The sequence below is a fragment of the Pongo pygmaeus genome, chromosome 4 (assembly GCF_028885625.2).
Source record: "Pongo pygmaeus isolate AG05252 chromosome 4, NHGRI_mPonPyg2-v2.0_pri, whole genome shotgun sequence".
Lineage (NCBI taxonomy): Eukaryota > Metazoa > Chordata > Mammalia > Primates > Hominidae > Pongo > Pongo pygmaeus.
In genome coordinates, this window is record NC_072377.2 from 143,852,124 (window position 1) to 143,872,438 (window position 20,315).

The 20,315-nt window shown below is 43.7% G+C and overlaps 1 protein-coding gene across 4 annotated transcripts in view; it reads left to right on the forward strand.

Moving 5' to 3' along the window:
- The first annotated feature begins 643 nt into the window (after positions 1-643).
- The window catches only part of PAIP2 (poly(A) binding protein interacting protein 2), a 30,010-nt gene continuing 10,338 nt past the window's right edge, over positions 644-20,315 (forward strand). The window contains exons 1-2 of one of the 4 annotated variants that reach the window (XM_054488886.1): positions 1,508-1,728; positions 4,535-4,652. The gene's annotated coding sequence lies outside the window, so the exon portion shown is untranslated. Of the gene's footprint in view, positions 1,087-1,507; positions 1,729-4,534; positions 4,653-20,315 lie in introns of those variants that run through there. The other 3 variants (XM_054488885.1, XM_054488888.1, XM_054488887.1) reach the window with 3 other exon arrangements.

Sequence of the window (20,315 nt, forward strand, 5' to 3'; positions counted from 1 at the left end):
TGGTGGCGTGCGCCTGTAGTCCCAGCTACTTGGGAGGCTGTGGCAGGAGAATCGCTTGAACCCGGGAGGCGGAGGTTGCAGTGAGCTGAGATGGCGCCACTGCACTCCAGCCTGGGCAAGAGAGCCAGACTCCGCCTCAAAAAAACAAAACAAAACAAAAACATACTCTCTTCTTTACATTGTTTAGTGTCACTAGAAATATATCTTGGGGCTTGTCAACGATGACAGGAAGGAAGCATGGGTAAGAATAACTATGGGGCCAGTGCACCCGGGATCACGGACTACGAAATTCTTGAACCCGGAGGTCACACACTTCTATCCTGTGTGGACAGGGCATTTCCTCCTTTAGCCACAAAGAAGTTGCACATGTATTTGTATTTTGCGTTTGCATCCAGCTTCAAAAAGTGTGTTTTTGAGCCTGCACGTGTCTGAGTGCGGGTGTTTGCATATCATTTAGTACGCCTCTGTGATTTCCTTTAATTATTTTTCTGTGTCAGGATCTTGACGTGACTCAGTGCATGTCGCTGTTTGTGTGACATTGTGTATCATTCTTGGGGTGTGTACGGGTGTGTGTGTGCTATGTCATTATCTAAGTATTACGTTTTGGGGGGGGTGTGTGTGATGTCTGTAAAAGTCCACGCCTGTGTATCTTGTCAGGGTGCTCTTCAGTCCCCAGCTGCCTCACTCATTGCATATCATCATTCTCGGAAGATGGACGGGTACGCCCCCATTCCTGCCTCCCAGAGAGAACGTGCGACAGCGTTCCTGCTACACCCGGTAGCCGGCCGTAGGGGCGCTCTGGAAAGGCTGTTGCGCGTGCACACGTGTGCAGCGTTGGAGACAGCCTTCGGGGTCGCGCGTTCTCGCGCGCGCCCTCTAGTGGCTTCGGAGGGCAGAGCTGACAGAACAAGAGGGCGGGGCTGGCGGCGACGGAAGTGAAGTCACTTCCGGGCTGGGGTGTTTGTTTGGACTGGAGAAGGGAGGCGGCGGGCGAAGCGCACGTCGAGCGGGGGAGCGGCGCTGCCTGTGGAGATCCGCGGAGGCCGACAGGATTCGTTGGCTGCCGTCCCCGCTGCTGTGCATTGGGTGAGGGGTCCCCTCGGGCAGAATGGCGACAGGGGTGCGGAGGTCGAGGGACAGCACGTCGGCGACGACAGAGGGGCCTAAAGGGTTCTCTGGGTGGTTGGCCACCGAGTCCCTTGCGGCCTCCGTTGTTCATTGCCTCTTTCCACCAAGTTTGAAGGATAAGCTTGGGCCGACTTCGTCTCTGTCTTCTCCGAGACATGGCCGTCCCTTTTTTTTTTCATTGTCATTATTAATGATTTGGATCTCGCAGCTCTCTATCCGGGTCCTCAGTGGCGCGAGGGTTGCCGGGATAGCACTTTCTCCTGTTCCCCATTCTCCCGGTCCTTTATCCCTCCGCCGGGTACCTTTTCCCCTGCCCCCCCCCCCCCCACCGCCTCGGCAACAAAGCTCATTGTTTCTACCCACTTTACGCCTGCGCGTCGCCACGCGCAGCCCGTACTTGCTGCGCGTGCGCGCCTCAGCCGAGGCTGGGGTTTGGGGAGCGAGGGGCGGAGGGACTGGCGGGCTCTTGGCGTCCTGGGGGAACGCTGCAACCGTCGACGGGCCTGATCAGAAGATCGTCTTTCTCCCGTTTCTTCGCCATCGCTACCTCTTATTTTTGGTTGTATTGTAGCTCATGCCCCGGAAAAAAGAACCTTTGGGGTACTGGGAACCCTTACCCTAGGAGGGCGTTGAGTTAGATGAACTTTAAAGTCCTCTTACCTTTTAATAATTTTCTGTGCTTACTCTCCTCCTTCCCAACCACCGCCATCAGAAATAAATAAGGCTTGTGGTGAACTTAGGTCTTCAAAACATTTGTTGCAGCAGCCAGCAGTGATATTTGTTAGTGACTCCTAAAAGGGGTCTTACCTGCTTCCTTTTGTTTCTCTTTTCCCTGATTTGGCACCCGTATCAACTCATAAAAACCCCAAACTCTAGAAAGAATTTGGCTTCCAATTTGCCTTGGAAGGTGTAGCAGTTGACAGCCTTTGACGTTTATTTCAACGGAAAGTAGATGCTCTTGTTGGGTGTGCTGGCTAATGTTGGAACGTGGTGGCTTTGTTTATTCACAGATTTCATTAGCGCAGTTAGATCAGGTGTTGGTTTATATTTTCATTAAGTCGCTTTTGAAATTTCTTCTGGCGTAGGTTATGTTTGCAATAAGTAAAAATTCTCTACAATAATTTTTAATGAGACTCCACTATTTGCTTTTGTGATTCTGTTTCCAGTTAGTGAAAGACAGGATATTTGGGGAAAATTAGTCTGTTTATACTACTTGTCAGTTGTGAACTTGAATAAAACTTTTTCACACACACACAAAAAAAATCACAGGATAGGTAACTTGACAAGAACTATAGAGCCCACTTGTGTCTCTTTAGGGGATGGAAGTTAGGGAATGGAGATTTCCTCTAATGATTCAAGGCTGTGCATGTTGCTCCTTAGGAACTCAAATTGAGGTAGTTAATTTCACTCTCTTTTGGTCAGAATGAGTTTATAGCAGGCTTTTCCTTAAATAAGCACTCTGCACCTTATTCAGGTTTATCACTTTATGACTCTAGAGTGTGACGCTCCAGTTTTAGTGAAAAACTTAAAATTAAATGAACACTTAGCACAGCAATTTGGTTGATACTGTGGGAGATTAAAGAATGTGGAAGGCAAGACCTCTGCCCCCTTGTAATCTAATAACCTTTTGTGCTTTTAAAACATTTTCTTGTAATTTATATCCTATTGTCATTATCATGAAACATGTGAAATGGGCAGAGCAAGTTTTTTTTGTTTTGTTTTGTTTTGAGATGGAGTCTCACTCTGTCGCCAGGCTGGAGTGCTGGAGTGCAGTGGCGCAATTGGCTCACTGCAACCTCCGCCTCCCCGGGTTCAAGCGATTCTCCTGCCTCCGCCTCCCTAGTAGCTGGGACTACAGGCGCTTGCCACCACGCCTGGCTAATTTTTTGTATTTTTAGTAGAGACAGGGTTTCACCGTGTTAGCCAGGATGGTCTCGATCTCCTGACTTTGTGATCCGCCCCCTCCTTGGCCTCCCAACAGAGCAAGTTTTATCTTGCCCTCTTGGGAATTAAGGAAATAGAAGCCTGAAAAATTATTTTTATTTAGCAAATATTTATATAACAACAATGCCAGGCATTGTTCTAATTGCCTTTACAAATATTAACTAATTTGATCCACAACATAGCTAGAAGGTAGGCCCTACTGTAAAATGAAGATAACAAATGAGATGTGAAGTAACTTTCCCAATGTCACAGAGTTAGTGATAGTCGGAATTCAAATCCAGATAGTCCAGAGATTCTATGCTCTTAACCATTATGTGGTGCTGTGTGATTTAGTGACAGGTCTAGGGTACTTTAAGGTGGCTATGTAGCATAGCTGGGATTTGAACCTACGTCTTCTGACTGGGGTCTAAGATTAAAGTTGTCCAAGTCATTGCCTTTGTGATCTTGACCACCTGTTGCATAGGTGCATGAATAGTTTGCATTCGATATAGGCTAAGGTTCAGTTCCAAAAAACTCCCTTTTTTCTTAATTTTTTCATTGTTTAGAGTGGTGCTGTCCAATGATGTAGGTACTGTGTGTGGTTATGAGCACTTGAGATGTGGCTAGTGTAAATGAAGAACTAAATTTTAATTAAGTAGATCTGTGTAGCCGATGGCCACCATATTGGATGGGCACACGTTTGGAGGATTTGAATAGCCTCTGCTTCTTATATCAGTTTGTATAAATTTGGTGGCATTTCTAATGTACTTGAGCTTTTATGAGTAAGGATGACCCATTCTTGCTCTCACCTAATTACCCTTGTTACACTACAGTTGAGATTAGGGTAGACTTTGGGATTTTCCTGTGACATTGTTTCACCTCTGTAGATTTAAGATCTCTAATTTTTACCTTGTCCCTTGGTCTAGAGACCTTTAACTGCCTTAAATATTTAATCACCGAGATAGTTAATGCCAATTGTTATGTGCCAGGTTCTCTAACTAGGTACTATTATTAATTCCCATGTAATGGATGAGGAAACCAAGACTCAGGTTAAATAACTTGCCATGGTCACACAGTTAGTTAAGCAGCCTGGTTCCAGAGCCCATGGGTTTTTTGTTGTTGTTGTTGCTGTTTTTGAAACAGAGTCTTGCTCTGTTGCCCAGGCTGGAATGCAGTGGCGCGATCTCGGCTCACTGCACGCTCCACCTCCAGGGTTCACGCCATTCTTCTGCCTCAGCCTCCCGAGTAGCTGCGCCCGCCACCATGCCTGGCTAATTTTGTTTTTGTATTTTTAGTAGAGACGGGGTTTCACTGTGTTAGCCAGGATGATCTCGATCTCCTGACCTTGTGATCCAACGGCCTTGGCCTCCCAAAGTGCTGGGATTACAGGCGTGAGCCACTGCGCCCAGCCCAGAGCCCATGTTTTTTAATCGTTACCTTATTGCGCCAAATAGTAAAACAAAAAATTCGGTCCTTTTCACAGACTTAAGAGTGGAAAACAGACCAACTGAAAAATGTCGGGATCCTCTTTAACTGCCAAAGGAAGTATGCTTAAACGTATATATGCGTAAAATACGATTAAAAAAAAATATGCAAATAAGGTAAGGATCACAGTGGTTCAAAACAGAGTCCAAGGGAATGAGAAAAGATGGTGCCTATGGAGTAGATTAATGAAAGAAACAGAAGAAAACTATACTTGAATTTTGTTTTTGTTTTTTTTTGAGACAGAGTCTCGCTCTGTCGCCCAGGCCTGAGTGCAGTGGCGCGATCTCAACTCACTGCAAGCTCCGCCTCCCGGGTTCACGCCATTCTCTTGCCTCAGCCTCCTGAGTAGCTGGGACTACAGGCGCTTGCCACCATGCCTGGCTAATTTTTTGTATTTTTAGGAGAGACGTGGTTTCACCGTGTTAGTCAGGATGGTCTCAATCTCCTGACCTTGTTTGTGATCTGCCCGCCTCGGCCTCCCAAAATGCTGGGATTACAGGCATGAGCCACCGCGCCAGGCCTATATTTGAATTTTAATGAGAATTCTTAAAAGATGAAACTAGTGGAGAAAGATTGTAAAACCTAAAAGACTTCTGTATTTTAAAATTCCATAGACAATATAAAAGGACACTGCTGGAAACCAATGTGTCTAAGAGGCATTTCAGGAGGGAAAAAACAGCTGAAGACACAATAAAGCCCTAAGTTGATAAACTGAAAGGGTTTGCTGACTTCTAGGCAGTAGTACTGGGAAAAAAATTGCTCTTACCTAACCAAAATCTGGTGAAATATATGAATTTGTTAAAACATCTTAAGCTGTCATCTAGAACAGGATTTTAAAATTTTTATTTATTTTTTTGAGACAGAGATTCGCTCTGTCGCCAGGCTGGAGTGTAGTGGCGCAATCTCAGCTCACTGCAACCTCCGCCTCCCAGGTTCCAGTGATTCTCCTGCCTCAGCCTCCCCAGTAGCTGAGACTACAAGCATGTGCTACCACATCCAGCTAATTTTTGTATTTTTAGAGACGGAGTTTCACCATGTTGGCCAGGATGGTTTCAATCTCTTGACCTCATGATCCACCCCTCTTGGCCTCCCAAAGTGTTGGGATTACAGGCGTGAGCCACCGCACCTGGCCTATTTTTATTTTTTGAGATACAGTCTCACTCTGTTGCTCAGGTTGGAATGCAGTGGCACCATCTCAGCTCACTGCAACCTCTGCTTCCCAGGTTCAAGCAATTCTCCTGCCTCAGCCTCCCGAGTAGCTGGGGCCACAAGCATGCACCACCATGTCCAGCTAATTTTTGTATTTTTAGAGACGGGGTTTCACCCAAGTTGGCCAGGATGGCCTCAATCTCTTGACCTCGTGATCCACCCGCTTTGGCCTCCCAAAGTGCTGGGATTACAGGCGTGAGCCGCTGTGCCCGGCTTATTTTTATTTTTTGAGATGCAGTCTCACTCTGTTGCTCAGGCTGGAATGCACCATCTCAGCTCACTGCAACCTCTGCCTCCTAGGTTCAAGCAGTGCTCCTGCCTCAGGCTCCCGAGTAGCTGGGACTACAGCTGTGCGCCACCATGCCTGGCTTATTTTTTGTATTAGTAGAGATGGGGTTTCACCATGTTGGCCAGGGCCGGTCTCAAACTCCTCACCTCAAGTGATCCACCTCCCTTGGCCTCCCAAAGTGCTAGGATTATAGGCGTGAGCCACTGCACCCAGCCTAGAACAGGATTTTTAAAAGGAAAGAAAATTGATTTTCTACAACATTGAAAGTTGGAATTATTGACAATAGATTATCAACAGGAAGCACAGACATCTCAGAATTCTGTTACAACTAATTTTTTAGGACATTTACATGGAAATACTCATGTTACAACTTTTTTTTTTTTTTTTTCCCCACACAGTTTCGCTCTGTCACCCAGGCTGGAGTGCAGTGGAGTGATCTTGGCTCACTGCTACCTCCACCTCCCGAGTTCAAGCGATTCTCCTGCCTCAACCTCCTGAGTAGCTGACACTACTGGCGCCCACCACCAAGCCCGGCTAATTTTTGTGTTTTTGGTAGAGGCAAGGTTTCACCATATTGGCCAGGCTTTTCTAGAACTCCTGACCTCAAATGATCCACCCACCTTGGCCTCCCAAAGTGGTGGGATTACAGGCCTGAGCCACCATGCCAGGCCATACAACATTTTTATTCAAACATGAAGGCAAAAGATGTTTTGGACACTGGCTTAGAATGATAAATCCTCAGGTAGCATTTTGAACTATTTTACAAAGATAGGAAGTTGGGAAGATGATGAATATAAGAAACAATTATGAGTGGCCGGTGTGGTGGCTCATATCTGTAATCCCAGCACTTTGGGAGGCCGAGGTGGGTGGATCACCTGAGTTCAGGAGTTCGAGACGAGCCTGGCCAACATAGTGAAACCCCATCTCTGCTAAAAATACAGAAATTAGCCAGGCACAGGCATGGTGTTGCACACTTGTAATTCCAGCTACTCAGGAGGCAGAGGTTACAGTGACCCGAGATCGTGCAGCTGCACTTTAGCCTGGGCAACAGAGTGAGACTCCATGTCAAAAAAAAAAGAACTACGAGTGGTGAATTTACTTATTTATTTTTATTTTTTGAGACAGGGTCTTGCAGTGTCACCCAGGCTGGAGTGCAGTGGCGTGATCTTGGCTCACTGCAGCCTCTGCCTCCCAGGCTCAAGCAATTCTCCTGCCTCAGCCTTCTGAGTAGCTGGGACAACAGGGGAGCACCACCAAGCCTGGCTAATTTTTTTTGTTTGTTTGTTTGAGATGGAGTCTCGCTCTGTCGCCCAAGTTGGAGTGCAGTGGCGTGGTCTCAGCTGACTGCAAGCTCTGCCTCCCGGGTTCACGCCAATTTCCTGCCTCAGCCTCCCGAGTAGCTGGGACTACAGGTGCCCACCACCACACTTGGCTAATTTTTTTTTGTATTTTTAGTAGATATGGGGTTTCACCGTGTTAGCCAAGATAGTCTAGATCTCCTGACCCCATGATCTGCCCACCTCAGCCTCCCAAAGTGCTGGGATTACAGGTGTGAGCCACTGTGCCTGGCCACGCCCGGCTAATCTTTGTATCTTTTTTTTTTTTTTTTTTTAAGTTGGAGTTTCACACTTATAGCTTAGGCTGAAGTGCAGGGCACAATCTTGGCTCACTGCAACCTCTGCCTCCCAGGTTCAAGCAATTCTCCTGCCTCAGCCTCCCAAAGTGCTGGGATTACAAGCGTGAGCCACCGTGCCTGGCCTGAGTGATGAATTCAGTAAAATATAAATGGATGATAATGTGAATTGTCAAGTATTCAATTCAAAAATTATTTTAAAACATAGTAAGAGAACACCTAATAGTAGGAATCTACCAGTGCTAACTTCCACAAAACTGAAGATTGGGGAGGGAAGAAGTGTGTAAGTAAAATAATTTTAAAGGGCCTGCCTTGGCTCAGAGTAGGCATTGGGTTGGGTATATTGGAGAAGGAAAGGCATTCTAAATGGGTGTATAGAGTTGTTTTTTGTTGTTGTTGTTGTAGTTTTTTCTCTGAGACGGAGTCTCGCTCTGTCGCCCAGGCTGGAGTACAGTGGTGTGATCTTAGCTCACTGCAACCTCCGCCTCCCGGGTTCAAGCAATTCTCCTGCCTCAGCCTCCTGACTAGCTAGGACTACAAGCTCACACCACCATGCCTGGCTAATTTTTGTATTTTTAGTAGATACTGGGTTTCGCCATGTTGGCCAGGATGGTCTCGATCTCCTGACCTTGTGATCCAAGCGCCTCAGCCTCCCAAAGTGCTGGGATTACAGGCATGAGCCACTGCCTCCCGCCCTTGGAGTACATTTTTAATTGATAGGAAAATAGTTAAAGTTATTAAATGTAGGAAAATAAATGCTATAGGAAAGAAATAGTTAATAGAACACTTGAAAAAAGCATAAGAAAAGTAAACATGAAATTATTATGAAAGACATAAAACGAAACATCAGTTATCAAAAATGTTAATTCCTGGCTGGGCACAGTGTCTCACACCTGTAATTCCAGCACTTTGGGAGGCTGAGACAGGCGGATCACAAAGTCAAGAGATTGAGACCAGGTGAAACCCTGTTTCTACTAAAAATACAAAAGTTAGCTGGACATGGTGGCGTGCACCTGTGATCCCAGCTACTCGGGAGGCTGAGGCAGGAGAATCACTTGAACGCGGGAGGCAGAGGTTGCAGTGATCCGAGATTGCGCCACTACACTCCAGCCTGGCGACAGAGTGAGACTCCATCTCAAAAAAAAAATAATAAAAATAAAAATAAGAAATAAAAGCCAGGTGTGGTGGTGGCCGCCTGTAATCTCAGCTACTCTGGAGGCTGAGGCAGGAGAATTGCTTGAACCCTGGAGGCAGAGATTGCAGTGAGCTGAGATCGTGCCACTGCACTCCAGCCTCGGCAGCAAAGCGAGACTCTGTCTCAAAAAAAAAAAAAGTTAATTCCTTATGAGACAAAAATTCTCAGACTGGGTCACATATTCTATCTACTGTAGTAGAGGACTTCGATAAACCACTTTCAGAATTGAACAGATTAAGTAAAAAAGATGAGTGTAATATATATACATCATTCTTGTACTTTGGAAATAGAAATCACAGGCCAGGCGCGGTGGCTCATGCCTGTAATCCCAGCACTTTGGGAGGCTGAGGTGGGCGGATCATGAGGTCAGGAGTTCGAGACCAGCCTGGCCAACATGACAAAACCCCATGTCTACTAAAAATGCAAAAATTAGTGTGTCATGGGGGCATGCGCCTGTAGTCCCAGCTACTCGGGAGGCTGAGACAGGAAAAGCACTTAAACTCGGGAGGTGGAGGTTGCGGTGAGCCGAGATTGTGCCACTGCACTCCAGCCTGGGTGACAGAGTGAGACTCCGTCTCAAAAAAAAAAAAAAAAAAAATTAAAAAATTGAAATAGTTGAGGTTGAAAGATCATACCTGCAACTTATCAAATGGTTAAGCAAAAAAAAAAAAAAAAATAGAGAAAACAGGTAAAAGACTGATGAATCTAGATGAAAGGTTTGTGTTCCTTGTCCTCTTTCAGTTTTTGATATTGGTATAGAAATACACAATTACAGAATAAAGAATCTCAGAATAGATTCAGACAAATGGGAATTCAATTATGATAAACATGAGGAATAAGCTTTCATTAGTGGGGGATGATGTAATTTATATGGAAAAATATAGATCCTTCACATACTCAAATGTTCAAATGAACTAAAGATTTAAATATAAAAACTTGAAACTATAAAAATATTGAGAGAAAATACAGGAAATATAATCTCAGTGTGGGAAAAGACTTCCCAGAAGCTGTAAAGGAAAACAGATGTCATTTTTAGCTCATCTGATTGCAAAAATAAAATACAATACATATGTAATATCTGGGATTGTTGAAGATGCAGCAAAATGGATGCACCCAAACAGTATAATAGGAATGTGTATTGCCACATTTTTATAAATAATCTGTCATCTCTTACAGTTAAAATGCACATGGCCCTTGACACAGTTACTCCCACTTATAGGAATATATCCTATAGAAGGCACTACTACCTTGTCTCTACTAAAAAAAAAAAAAGAGTGATCATAGCAAGATTGTGTGTAATGGCAAGAAGTGGGAACATAAATGTACATCAGAAGGGGGTGGTTGAATAAGTAGTGTTGTATCCATTAAAAAGTGAAGTATACCAATACCTGTTGACTAGGGAAGATTTTATGTAATATATTTAATATAATTCTGTTAAAATACAGAAATGCTTTATGCATGTTTATATAAACAAAGAATTATGAAAGGGTACATATTAAGCTGTTAACATTGATGAATTACCTCTATGATAGGATCGGAGAGGGAAAAATATATATGCTTTAGACATTTGTATACCTAACTTTTTTTCTTTTTTTTTTGTAAGTAGTGTGTACTTTTTACATTCATCCCTGTCACTCTATTTTTGAGAGATGGGGTCTTGCTGTATCACCCAGGCTGGAGTGCAGTGGTGCAGTCATGGTTCAAGTAATCCTCCTGTCTCAGCTTTCCAAGTAATTGGGTCTACAGGTGAACACCACCATGCCCAGCTAATTAAAAGTGTTTTTTGTATAGAGGGGGTCTTGGTATGTTTCCCACACTGATCTTGAATTCCTGACCCCAAGTGATCCTCCCGCATCGGCCTAAACTTCACTGCTGGCTTTCCTAACAAAATTGATCCTAAATTTGTGCAAAGACCCCGCTGTCCAAAAATTTTCAAATGAATACTGAAAGCATAAAGTGAAAAATTACTGTTTATGACAGGTTGAGCATCCCAGTTTGAAAATTTGATATCTGAACTGTTCCAAAGTCCAGAACTTTTTGAATGCCAACATGACACTCAAAATTTCAGATTTGGGATGCTCAACTACAAGTATAATACAGTATTCCAAAATCTCAAAACAAAACAAAACACTTCTGGTTCTAAGCATTTTGGATAATCACATTTATTTTGTGATTTTCACTAGGGAAATCTGATTTACATGTATTTTAATGACTACTAGATACATTAAACTAGTTTTTCTGAGTTAGTCTTGCTGTGTTATCAAGACGTGTTATCTCCTTTGCATGAGATTAATACTGAACATTTTTTATTTTTATATATTTTCTGACAGTTTTAGGGTTTTAAAGCATAACATGCCTTGAAACAAATACAGGCTGTAAAAAACCTGGGGAAAAATTATTGGCTTTCTCAGTTAATTCCTGCCAATTTGTTTTTTTTTGAGATGGAGTTTCGTCCTTGTTGCCCAGGCTGGAGTGCAGTGGAGCGATCTTGGCTCACCGCAACCTCTGCCTCAGCCTCCCGAGTAGCTGTGATTACAGGCATGTGCCACCACGCCCGGCTAATTTTGTGTTTTTAGTAGAGACAGGGTTTCTCCATGTTGGTCAGGCTGGTCTCGAACTCCCGACCTCAGGTCATCTGCCTGCCTCAGCCTCCCAAAGTGCTGGGATTACAGACATGAGCCACCACGCCCAGCCTACCTGCCAGTTTTATAGTGGGTCAGAATGAGGCATGAGCCAAAGATAAGATAGTAACAGATGAGGCTGGGTGCGTTGGCTCACGCCTGTAATCCAGCACTTTGGGAGGCCAAAGTGGGCAGATCACCTGAGGTTGGGAGTTTGAGACCAGCCTGACCAACGTGGAGAAACCCCCGTGTCTACTAAAAATACAAAGTTAGCCAGGCGTGGTAGAGCATGCCTGTAACCCAGCTGCTCGGGAGGCTGAGGCAGGACAATGGCTTGAACCCAGGGAGATGGAGGTTGTGGTGAGCCGAGATCGTGCCATTGCACTCCAGCCTGGGCAACAAGAATGAAACTGTCTCAAAAAAAAAAAAGTTACAGCTGAGTATAGTCAGCCTCTCAGTTTTGTGTTTTTTTTTTTTTTTTAATTATTATTATTATACTTTAGGTTTTAGGGTACATGTGCACAATGTGCAGGTTAGTTACATATGTATACATGTGCCATGCTGGTGCGCTGCACCCACTAACTCGTCATCTAGCATTAGGTATATCTCCCAATGCTATCCCTCCCCGCTCCCCCCACCCCACAACAGTCCCCAGAGTGTGATGTTCCCCTTCCTGTGTCCATGTGTTCTCATTGTTCAATTCCCACCTATGAGTGAGAATGTGTGGTTTTTGGTTTTTTGTTCTTGCGATAGTTTACTGAGAATGATGATTTCCAGTTTCATCCATGTCCCTACAAAGGACATGAACTCATCATTTTTTATGGCTGCATAGTATTCCATGGTGTGTATATGTGCCACATTTTCTTAATCCAGTCTATCATTGTTGGACATTTGGCTTGGTTCCAAGTCTTTGCTATTGTGAATAGTGCCGCAGTAAACATACGTGTGCATGTGTCTTTATAGCAGCATGATTTATAGTCCTTTGGGTATATACCCAGTAATGGGATGGCTGGGTCAAATGGAATTTCTAGTTCTAGATCCCTGAGGAATCGCCACACTGACTTCCACAAGGGTTGAACTAGTTTACAGTCCCACCAACAGTGTAAAAGTGTTCCTATTTCTCCACATCCTCTCCAGCACCTGTTGTTTCCTGACTTTTTAATGATCGCCATTCTAACTGGTGTGAGATGGTATCTCATTGTGGTTTTGATTTGCATTTCTCTGATGGCCAGTGATGGTGAGCATTTTTTCATGTGTTTTTTGGCTGCATAAATGTCTTCTTTTGAGAAGTGTCTGTTCATGTCCTTCGCCCACTTTTTGATGGGGCTGTTTGTTTTTTTCTTGTAAATTTGTTTGAGTTCATTGTAGATTCTGGATATTAGCCCTTTGTCACATGAGTAGGTTGCGAAAATTTTCTCCCATTTTGTAGGTTGCCTGTTCTACTCTGATGGTAGTTTCCTTTGCTGTGCAGAAGCTCTTTAGTTTAATTAGATCCCATTTGTCAATTTTGGCTTTTGTTGCCATTGCTTTTGGTGTTTTAGACATGAAGTCCTTGCCCATGCCTATGTCCTGAATGGTAATGCCTAGGTTTTCTTCTAGGGTTTTTATGGTTTTAGGTCTAACGTTTAAGTCTTTAAGCCATCTTGAATTGATTTTTGTATAAGGTGTAAGGAAGGGATCCAGTTTCAGCTTTCTACATATGGCTAGCCAGTTTTCCCAGCACCATTTATTAAATAGGGAATCCTTTCCCCATTGCTTGTTTTTGTCAGGTTTGTCAAAGATCAGATAGTTGTAGATATGCGGCATCATTTCTGATGCGGCGTCATTTCTGAGGGCTCTGTTCTGTTCCATTGATCTATATCTCTGTTTTGGTACCAGTACCATGCTGTTTTGGTTACTGTAGCCTTGTAGTATAGTTTGAAGTTAGGTAGTGTGATCCCTCCAGCTTTGTTCTTTTGGCTTAGGATTGACTTGGCAATGCGGACTCTTTTTTGGTTCCATATGAACTTTAAAGTAGTTTTTTCGAGTTCTGTGAGGAAAGTCATTGGTAGCTTGATGGGGATGGCATTGAATCTGTAAATTACCTTGGGCAGTATGGCCATTTTCACGATATTGATTCTTGCTACCCAAGAGCATGGAATGTTCTTGCATTTGTTTGTATCCTCTTTTATTTCCTTGAGCAGTGGTTTGTAGTTCTCCTTGAAGAGGTCCTTCACGTCCCTTGTAAGTTGGATTCCTAGGTATTTTATTCTCTTTGAAGCAATTGTGAATGGGAGTTCACTCATGATTTGGCTCTCTGTCTGTTGTTGGTGTATAAGAATGCTTGTGATTTTTGTACATTGATTTTGTATCCTGAGACTTTGCTGAAGTTGCTTATCAGCTTAAGGAGATTTTGGGCTGAGACAATGGGGTTTTCTAGATATACAATCATGTCGTCTGCAAACAGGGACAATTTGACTTCCTCTTTTCCTAATTGAATATCCTTTATTTCCTTCTCCTGCCTAATTGCCCTGGCCAGAACTTCCAACACTATGTTGAATAGGAGTGGTGAGAGAGGGCATCCCTGTCTTGTGCCATTGTGTTTTTTATTTTGTTTTCCTCTGTGACTTATTTGTACCAGAGTTTGTTTTTTTACTGTATTGTTAAGTCATTATCTGCTTTCGGTCCTTAAAAGTCATTCAAGCAAGTTAGGTCCTTCTTTTGTGTGTCCAGCATTTCCTCTAAGTTTTAATTATTTTTGTTCTGGAGAAAAGCGTTCTCTCAGCCAGGGGAGACTCTCAACATATATAGGTTTGAGCTCATTGACTCTTAGGATGTTAAAGACATTTGTTTCTGGCTATTTCTGAATAGGATGATGATATACCCCAGCTGTTGTACACATTTTTACTGTGTATTATTTTCTTAAGGGTTACCCTGGAGGTTATAATTAACATCTTAGTTTGTAACAATTCAGTTTCAAGTGTATCCAAAAGACTATATAGCTTAGTGTCGCCCACCATTATTACATTTGTAATAATGTAATTACAAAATAATTACGTCTTTTGTAATTTGTTACTACAAAATACATCTTTATACATTGTATGCCCGTTATCATAGACTTATAATTCTTACATTATGCATTGTCTTTTTTTTTTTGTTTAGACAGAGTCTCGCTGTTGTTGGCCCAGGCTGGAGTGCAGTGGCGCTGTCTCGGCTCACTGTACCCTCTGCCTCCTGGTTCTCCTGCCTCAGCCTCCCGAGTAGCTGAGATTACAGGTGCCTGCCACCACACCCACCTAATTTTTTTGTATTTTTAGTAGAGACAGGGTTTCGCCATGTTGGCCAGGCTGGTCTTGAACTCCTGACCTCAGGTGATCCACCCACTTTGGCCTTCCAGAGTGCTGGGATTACAGGCATGAGCCACTGTGCCCAGCCTTATCTTTTAAATAATGCAGAAAGAAAGAGGAGTAATAAGCCAAAATATGTTATTACAGACTTTTGTGACTACCTGTATAAGTTACTTTTACTGGCATTTTAATTTTGTGTGGATTCAATTTAATGTCTATAGAGTTCTTTCATTTCAGCCTGAATGACTCACTTTAGCTTTTCTTATAGGACAGGTCTACTAGTGACAAAGTGTCCATTTTTGCTTATCTGGCAATGACTTAATTTCTCCTTCATTTTTGAAAGGGTAGTTTTGCCAGATAAAGAATTCTTGGTTCGATTTTTTTTTCTTTCAGCATTTTGAATATGTTACCTTCTGACCTCCGTGGTTTCTGGTGAGAAATCAGCTGTTAATCTTATTGAGGATCCCTTGTATGTAATGAGTTGCTTCTCTTGGTGTTTTCAAGATGCTCTCTTTGTTTTTCAACAATTCGATTGTAATGTGTATTGGTATGGGTCATATTGAGTTTATCCTACTTGGGGTTAATTGAGCTTCTTAGATACATAGATTTATGTCTTTTTATCAAATTTAGGGAGTTTTAGGCTGTTATCTCTTCAGACGTTTCTGACCTATTCTTTTCTTCTGGGAATTCCATTGTATATATTTTGGCACAGTTGATGTCTCCTGGGTCTCTCAACGTTCTGTTCATTTTTCTTCATTTCCTCATTCTGCTTCTCAGACTGGATAAATCTCAATTAACCTTAACTTAAATTTGCTGATTCTTTTGTCTCCCTGCTCATATCTGCTGTTGAACCCCTCTAGTAAATTTTTCATTTCAGTTGTACCTTTTTTTTTTTTTTTTTTTGAGATGGAGTCATGCTCTGTTGCCCGGGCTGGAGTGCAGTGGCATGGTCTCAGCTCACTACGGCCTCCACCTCCAGGTTCAAGCGATACTCCTGGCTCAGCCTCCTGAGTAGCTGGGACTACAGGCACGTGCTACCCCATCTGGCTAATTTTTGTACTTTTAGTAGAGACAGGGTTTTCACTATGTTGGCCAGGCTGGTCTTGAACTCCTGCCCTCGTGATCCTCCTGCCCCAGCCTTCCAAAGTCCCAAAGTGCTGGGATTACAGGCCTGAGCCACCGCACCTGGCCCAGTTTACTTTTCAACTCCAAAATTTCTATTTGTCTCTTTTTTTTTTTTTTTTTTTTTTTTGGAGACAGAGTTTTCACTCTTGTTTCCCAGGCTGTAGTGCAGTGGCATGATCTCTGTTCACTGCAACCTCCACTTCTTGGGTTCAAGCAATTCTCCTGCCTCAGCCTCCCAAGTAGCTGGGATTACAGGCATGCACCCCCATGCCTGGCTAAATTTTTTGTATTTTTATTAGAGACAGGATTTCACCATGTTGTCCAGGCTGGTCTTGAACTCCTGACCTCAGGTGATCTGCCTGCCTTGGCCTCTCAAAGTGTTGGGATTACAGGCGTAAGCCACGGCGGCCCACTGTTTGTCTCTATTGATATTTTCTATTTGGTGAGACATCATTCTATGGTTCCTTTTATTTTTTTCTACATGGTTTCCTTTAGCTCTTTTAACATATTTAATATACTTGATTTGAAGTTTTTGGCCAGGCACAGTGGCACTTTGGGAGGCTGATGCGGGCAGATCACCTGAGGTCAGGAGTTCGAGACCAGCCTGGCCAACATGGTGAAACACCATCTCTACTAAAATAATACAAAAATTAGTTGGGTGTGGTGGTGGGCGCCTGTAATCCCAGCTACTCGGGAGGCTGAGGAAGGAGAATTGCTTGAACCTGGGAGGTGGAGGTTGCAGTGAGCCCAGATCAAGCCACTGCACTCCAGCCTGGGCAACACAGGGAGACTCAGTCTCAAAAAATAAAGGCTGGGCGTGGTGGCTCACGCCTGTAATCCTAGCACTTTGGGAGGCACCTGAGGTCAGGAGTTTGAGACCAGGCTGGCCAACATGGTGAAAACCTCATCTCCACTAAAAGCTGCAAAAATTAGCCGGACATGGTGGTGGGTGCCTGTGATCCCAGCTACTTGGGAGGCTGAGGCAGGAGAATCACTTGAACCCAGGAGGTGGAAATTGCAGTGAGCTGAGATCATGCCATTGCACTCCAGCCTGGGTGACAGAGCAAAACTCTGTCTCAAAAACGATACATTAAATAAATAAAGTCGGCTGGGCACGGTGGCTCACGCCTATAATACCAGCACTTTGGGAGACCAAGGCAGGAGGATCACAAGGTCAGGAGTTCGAGACTAGCCTGACCAACATGGTGAAACCCCGTCTCTATTAAAAATACAAAAATTAGCCAGGCATGGTGGCCTGCACCTGTAATCCCAGCTACTCGGGAGGCTGAGGCAGGAGAATCACTTGAACCCAGGAGGTGGAGGTTGCAGTGAGCCAAGATCGTGCCATTGCACTCCAGCCTGGGCAAAAAGAGCAAAACACTCCTCCTCAAAAATAATAAATAAATAAAGTCTTTGTCCAATCTAATATCTGGGCTCCCTTGGGGACAGTTTCTGTTAATTTATTTTTTGCCTGTGTATGGGCCATACTTTTTTATTTCTTTGCATGCCTCATAATTTTTGTTGAAAAATGACATTTCGGGCTGGGCACAGTGACTTACGCCTGTAATCCCAACACTTTGAGAGAGTCCAAGGCGAGTGGATTATTCAGTGTCAGGAGTTCGAGACCAGCCTAGCCAACATGGTGAAACCCCGCCTCTACTAAAAATATACAGAAAATTAGCCAGGTGTGCTGGCATGCGCCTGTAGTCCCAGCTACTCGGGAGGCTGAGGCAGGAGGATCACTTGAACCCGGGAGGTGGAGGTTGCAATGAGATGAGATTGAGCCACTGCACTTCAGCCTGAGTGACAGAGCAAGACTGTCTCCAAAAAAAAAAAAAAAAAAAAGACATTTTGAATGATATAATGTGGCAATTCTGGAAATTAGGTTCTCCCCAGGTTTGTTGCCACTTATTGTAGTTGTCATTTTAGCGCCTTTTCTGAAAGAGTTTAGTAAAATTTGTGTTCTTTTTGTGTGTGTGGCCATTGAAGTCTCTCTTCCATTAGCTTAGTGGTCAGCTAGTGATTTGACAGATCTTTTTTAAATGCCTTTAAGCAAAAAACAACTCCCCCAGTCTTGGTATATGGGTCCTATGGATGTGTTGAGGCACACCTTCAACAGCTCTGCGTTTGCCTTCACTTCCTGCATGGGCAGAGCCTGAAATTCAGCCAGAGGTGAAAACTCAAGAGCCTTTTCAGGTCTTTTCTGAACATCTGCTCAGCACTGACATGCCTATGGCTTTCTAGGACTACCAGAATATGTGGGAGCTTTTCAAAACTCTTACTCTCAAAGCATCTCCTTCACCAGCCTTTCTTCCCAGGCTTTTTACTGTGTTGATTGTTTGCCCTGTTATTGCTACTATATTTACCCTTAACTGTTTTTGACAAATATGTGTGCTACTGCCCCATCCCACTCCCCACAGCAAACTCTTGAGCCAGTCCTTCAGGGAGCCAGGTCAAAACAACCAGAGTTCTTTGTTAATATTTATTATATTGCAGCCAGGGGCTGTGGCTCACGCCTGTAATCCAAACACTCTGGGAGGCTGAGGCGGGCGGATCACGAGGTCAAGAGATCTAGACCATCCTGGCCAACATGGTGAAACCCTGCCTCTACTAAAAATACAAAAATTAGTGGGGCGTGGTGGCACGCGCCTGTAGTCCCAGCTACTTGTGAGGCTGAGGAAGGAGAATCGCTTGAACCTAGGAGGCAGAGATTGCAATGAGCTGAGATTATGCCACTACACTCCAGCCTGGGCAACAGAGCGAGATTCCATCTCAAAAAAATAAAAATAATATTGATATTGCTACCTCCAACTTGTACCAAGAATGCAGGCTATTGTCTTCAAGGCTTACCAAGCTGCAAATGGGAGATGGCACCAGGGTAGTTTAAAATACCACAGAGGTATTTTACCAGAATTGAACTGTTTTTTTTTTTTCTTAAGCATTCCTCTGGAAGTTTATCATTGCATTGGCAGTTCTTTTTAGTAGTTCTGTAGAGATAGGGGTCTCACTATGTTGCCCATGCTGGTTTTGAACAGCTGGGTCTGGAGGCGCACCTCAGACTCCCAAAGTGCTGGGCCCTGGTGCATGTTTTAGAGTCAGGCTACCTTGACTTGAATTTCAGCTCCACTGTTCACTAGTTGTGTAACCTGGAACAAGTTACTTAAGACTTAGTTCTTTGTCATGGAAATGAATTTGACCATAATCCCTACATCCACAGGACTTGTGAGTATTAAATAGATGATGACTGTAAGGCCCTTAAATGCAATACTATTGTTGCATATGTGTTTACTTTTTAAGAAAAATATATACCACATTAGCAGTGCTTACTTTTGGGAAAAGGATTTGGAGTGAGGATTGTGTCTGGTGGTGGGGAGGGAGTCAGCTACCTTTTTTGCTCATTTTTTCTGTCACAGTTGAAAATGTATAGCTAAAAGACTGACTAGCATTGAACACATTGGGTATATATTCAAGAGAACTGAAAACGTGCTCATATGAAAACTTGTACACAAAGTACCGATAACAGCATTATTAATAGCCAAAAAGTGGAAACAACTGCAGATGTTCATTAATCAGAGTAGATAAACAAAATGTGTATCTCTATACAATGGAATATTGTTTGGCAATAAAAAGGAATGAAATGCTGATACATGCTACAACATAGGTGAACCTTGAAAACATTGTAATAAGTGAAAGAAGCCAGACATGAGAAGAGGACCCATATTTTATGATTCCATTTGTATGCAATGTTCAGAATAGGCAAATCTATAGAGACAGAAAGTAGACTAGTGGTTGCCCACAGTTGGGAGGCTTGGGAAATGGAGAGTGACTACAGATGGGTATGGAGTTTCTTTTTGGGGTAGTGAAAATGTTCTGGTGGAATTAGGTAATGGTGGTGTGTTAAAACCACTGAATCAAACACTTTAAAATAGTAGATTATTTTTTTGAGACGAGGTCTTACTCTGTTGTCCAGGCTGGAATGCAGTGGTGTGCGATCATGGCTGTCTGCAGCCTTGACCTCAGGCTAATGTGATCCTCCCACCTCAGTCTCCTGAGTATCTGGGACCACAGGCGTGCACCACCACATGCATCTAAGTTATTTTTTTTGAGACAGAGTCTTACTCTGTCTCCCAGGCTGCAAAGTGCAATGGCGCGATCTTGGCACACTGCAACCTTTACCTCCTGGGTTCAAGTGATTCTCCTGCCTCAGCCTCCTGTGTAGCTGGGATTACAGGTGTGCGCCATCACACCTGGCTAATTTTTTTTTATTTTCAGTAGAGACAGGGTTTCGCCATGTTGATCAGGCTGGTCTCAAACTCCTGACCTCGAGTGATCTGCCTGCCTCAGCCTCCCAAAGTGCTCAGATTACAGGCATGAGCCACAG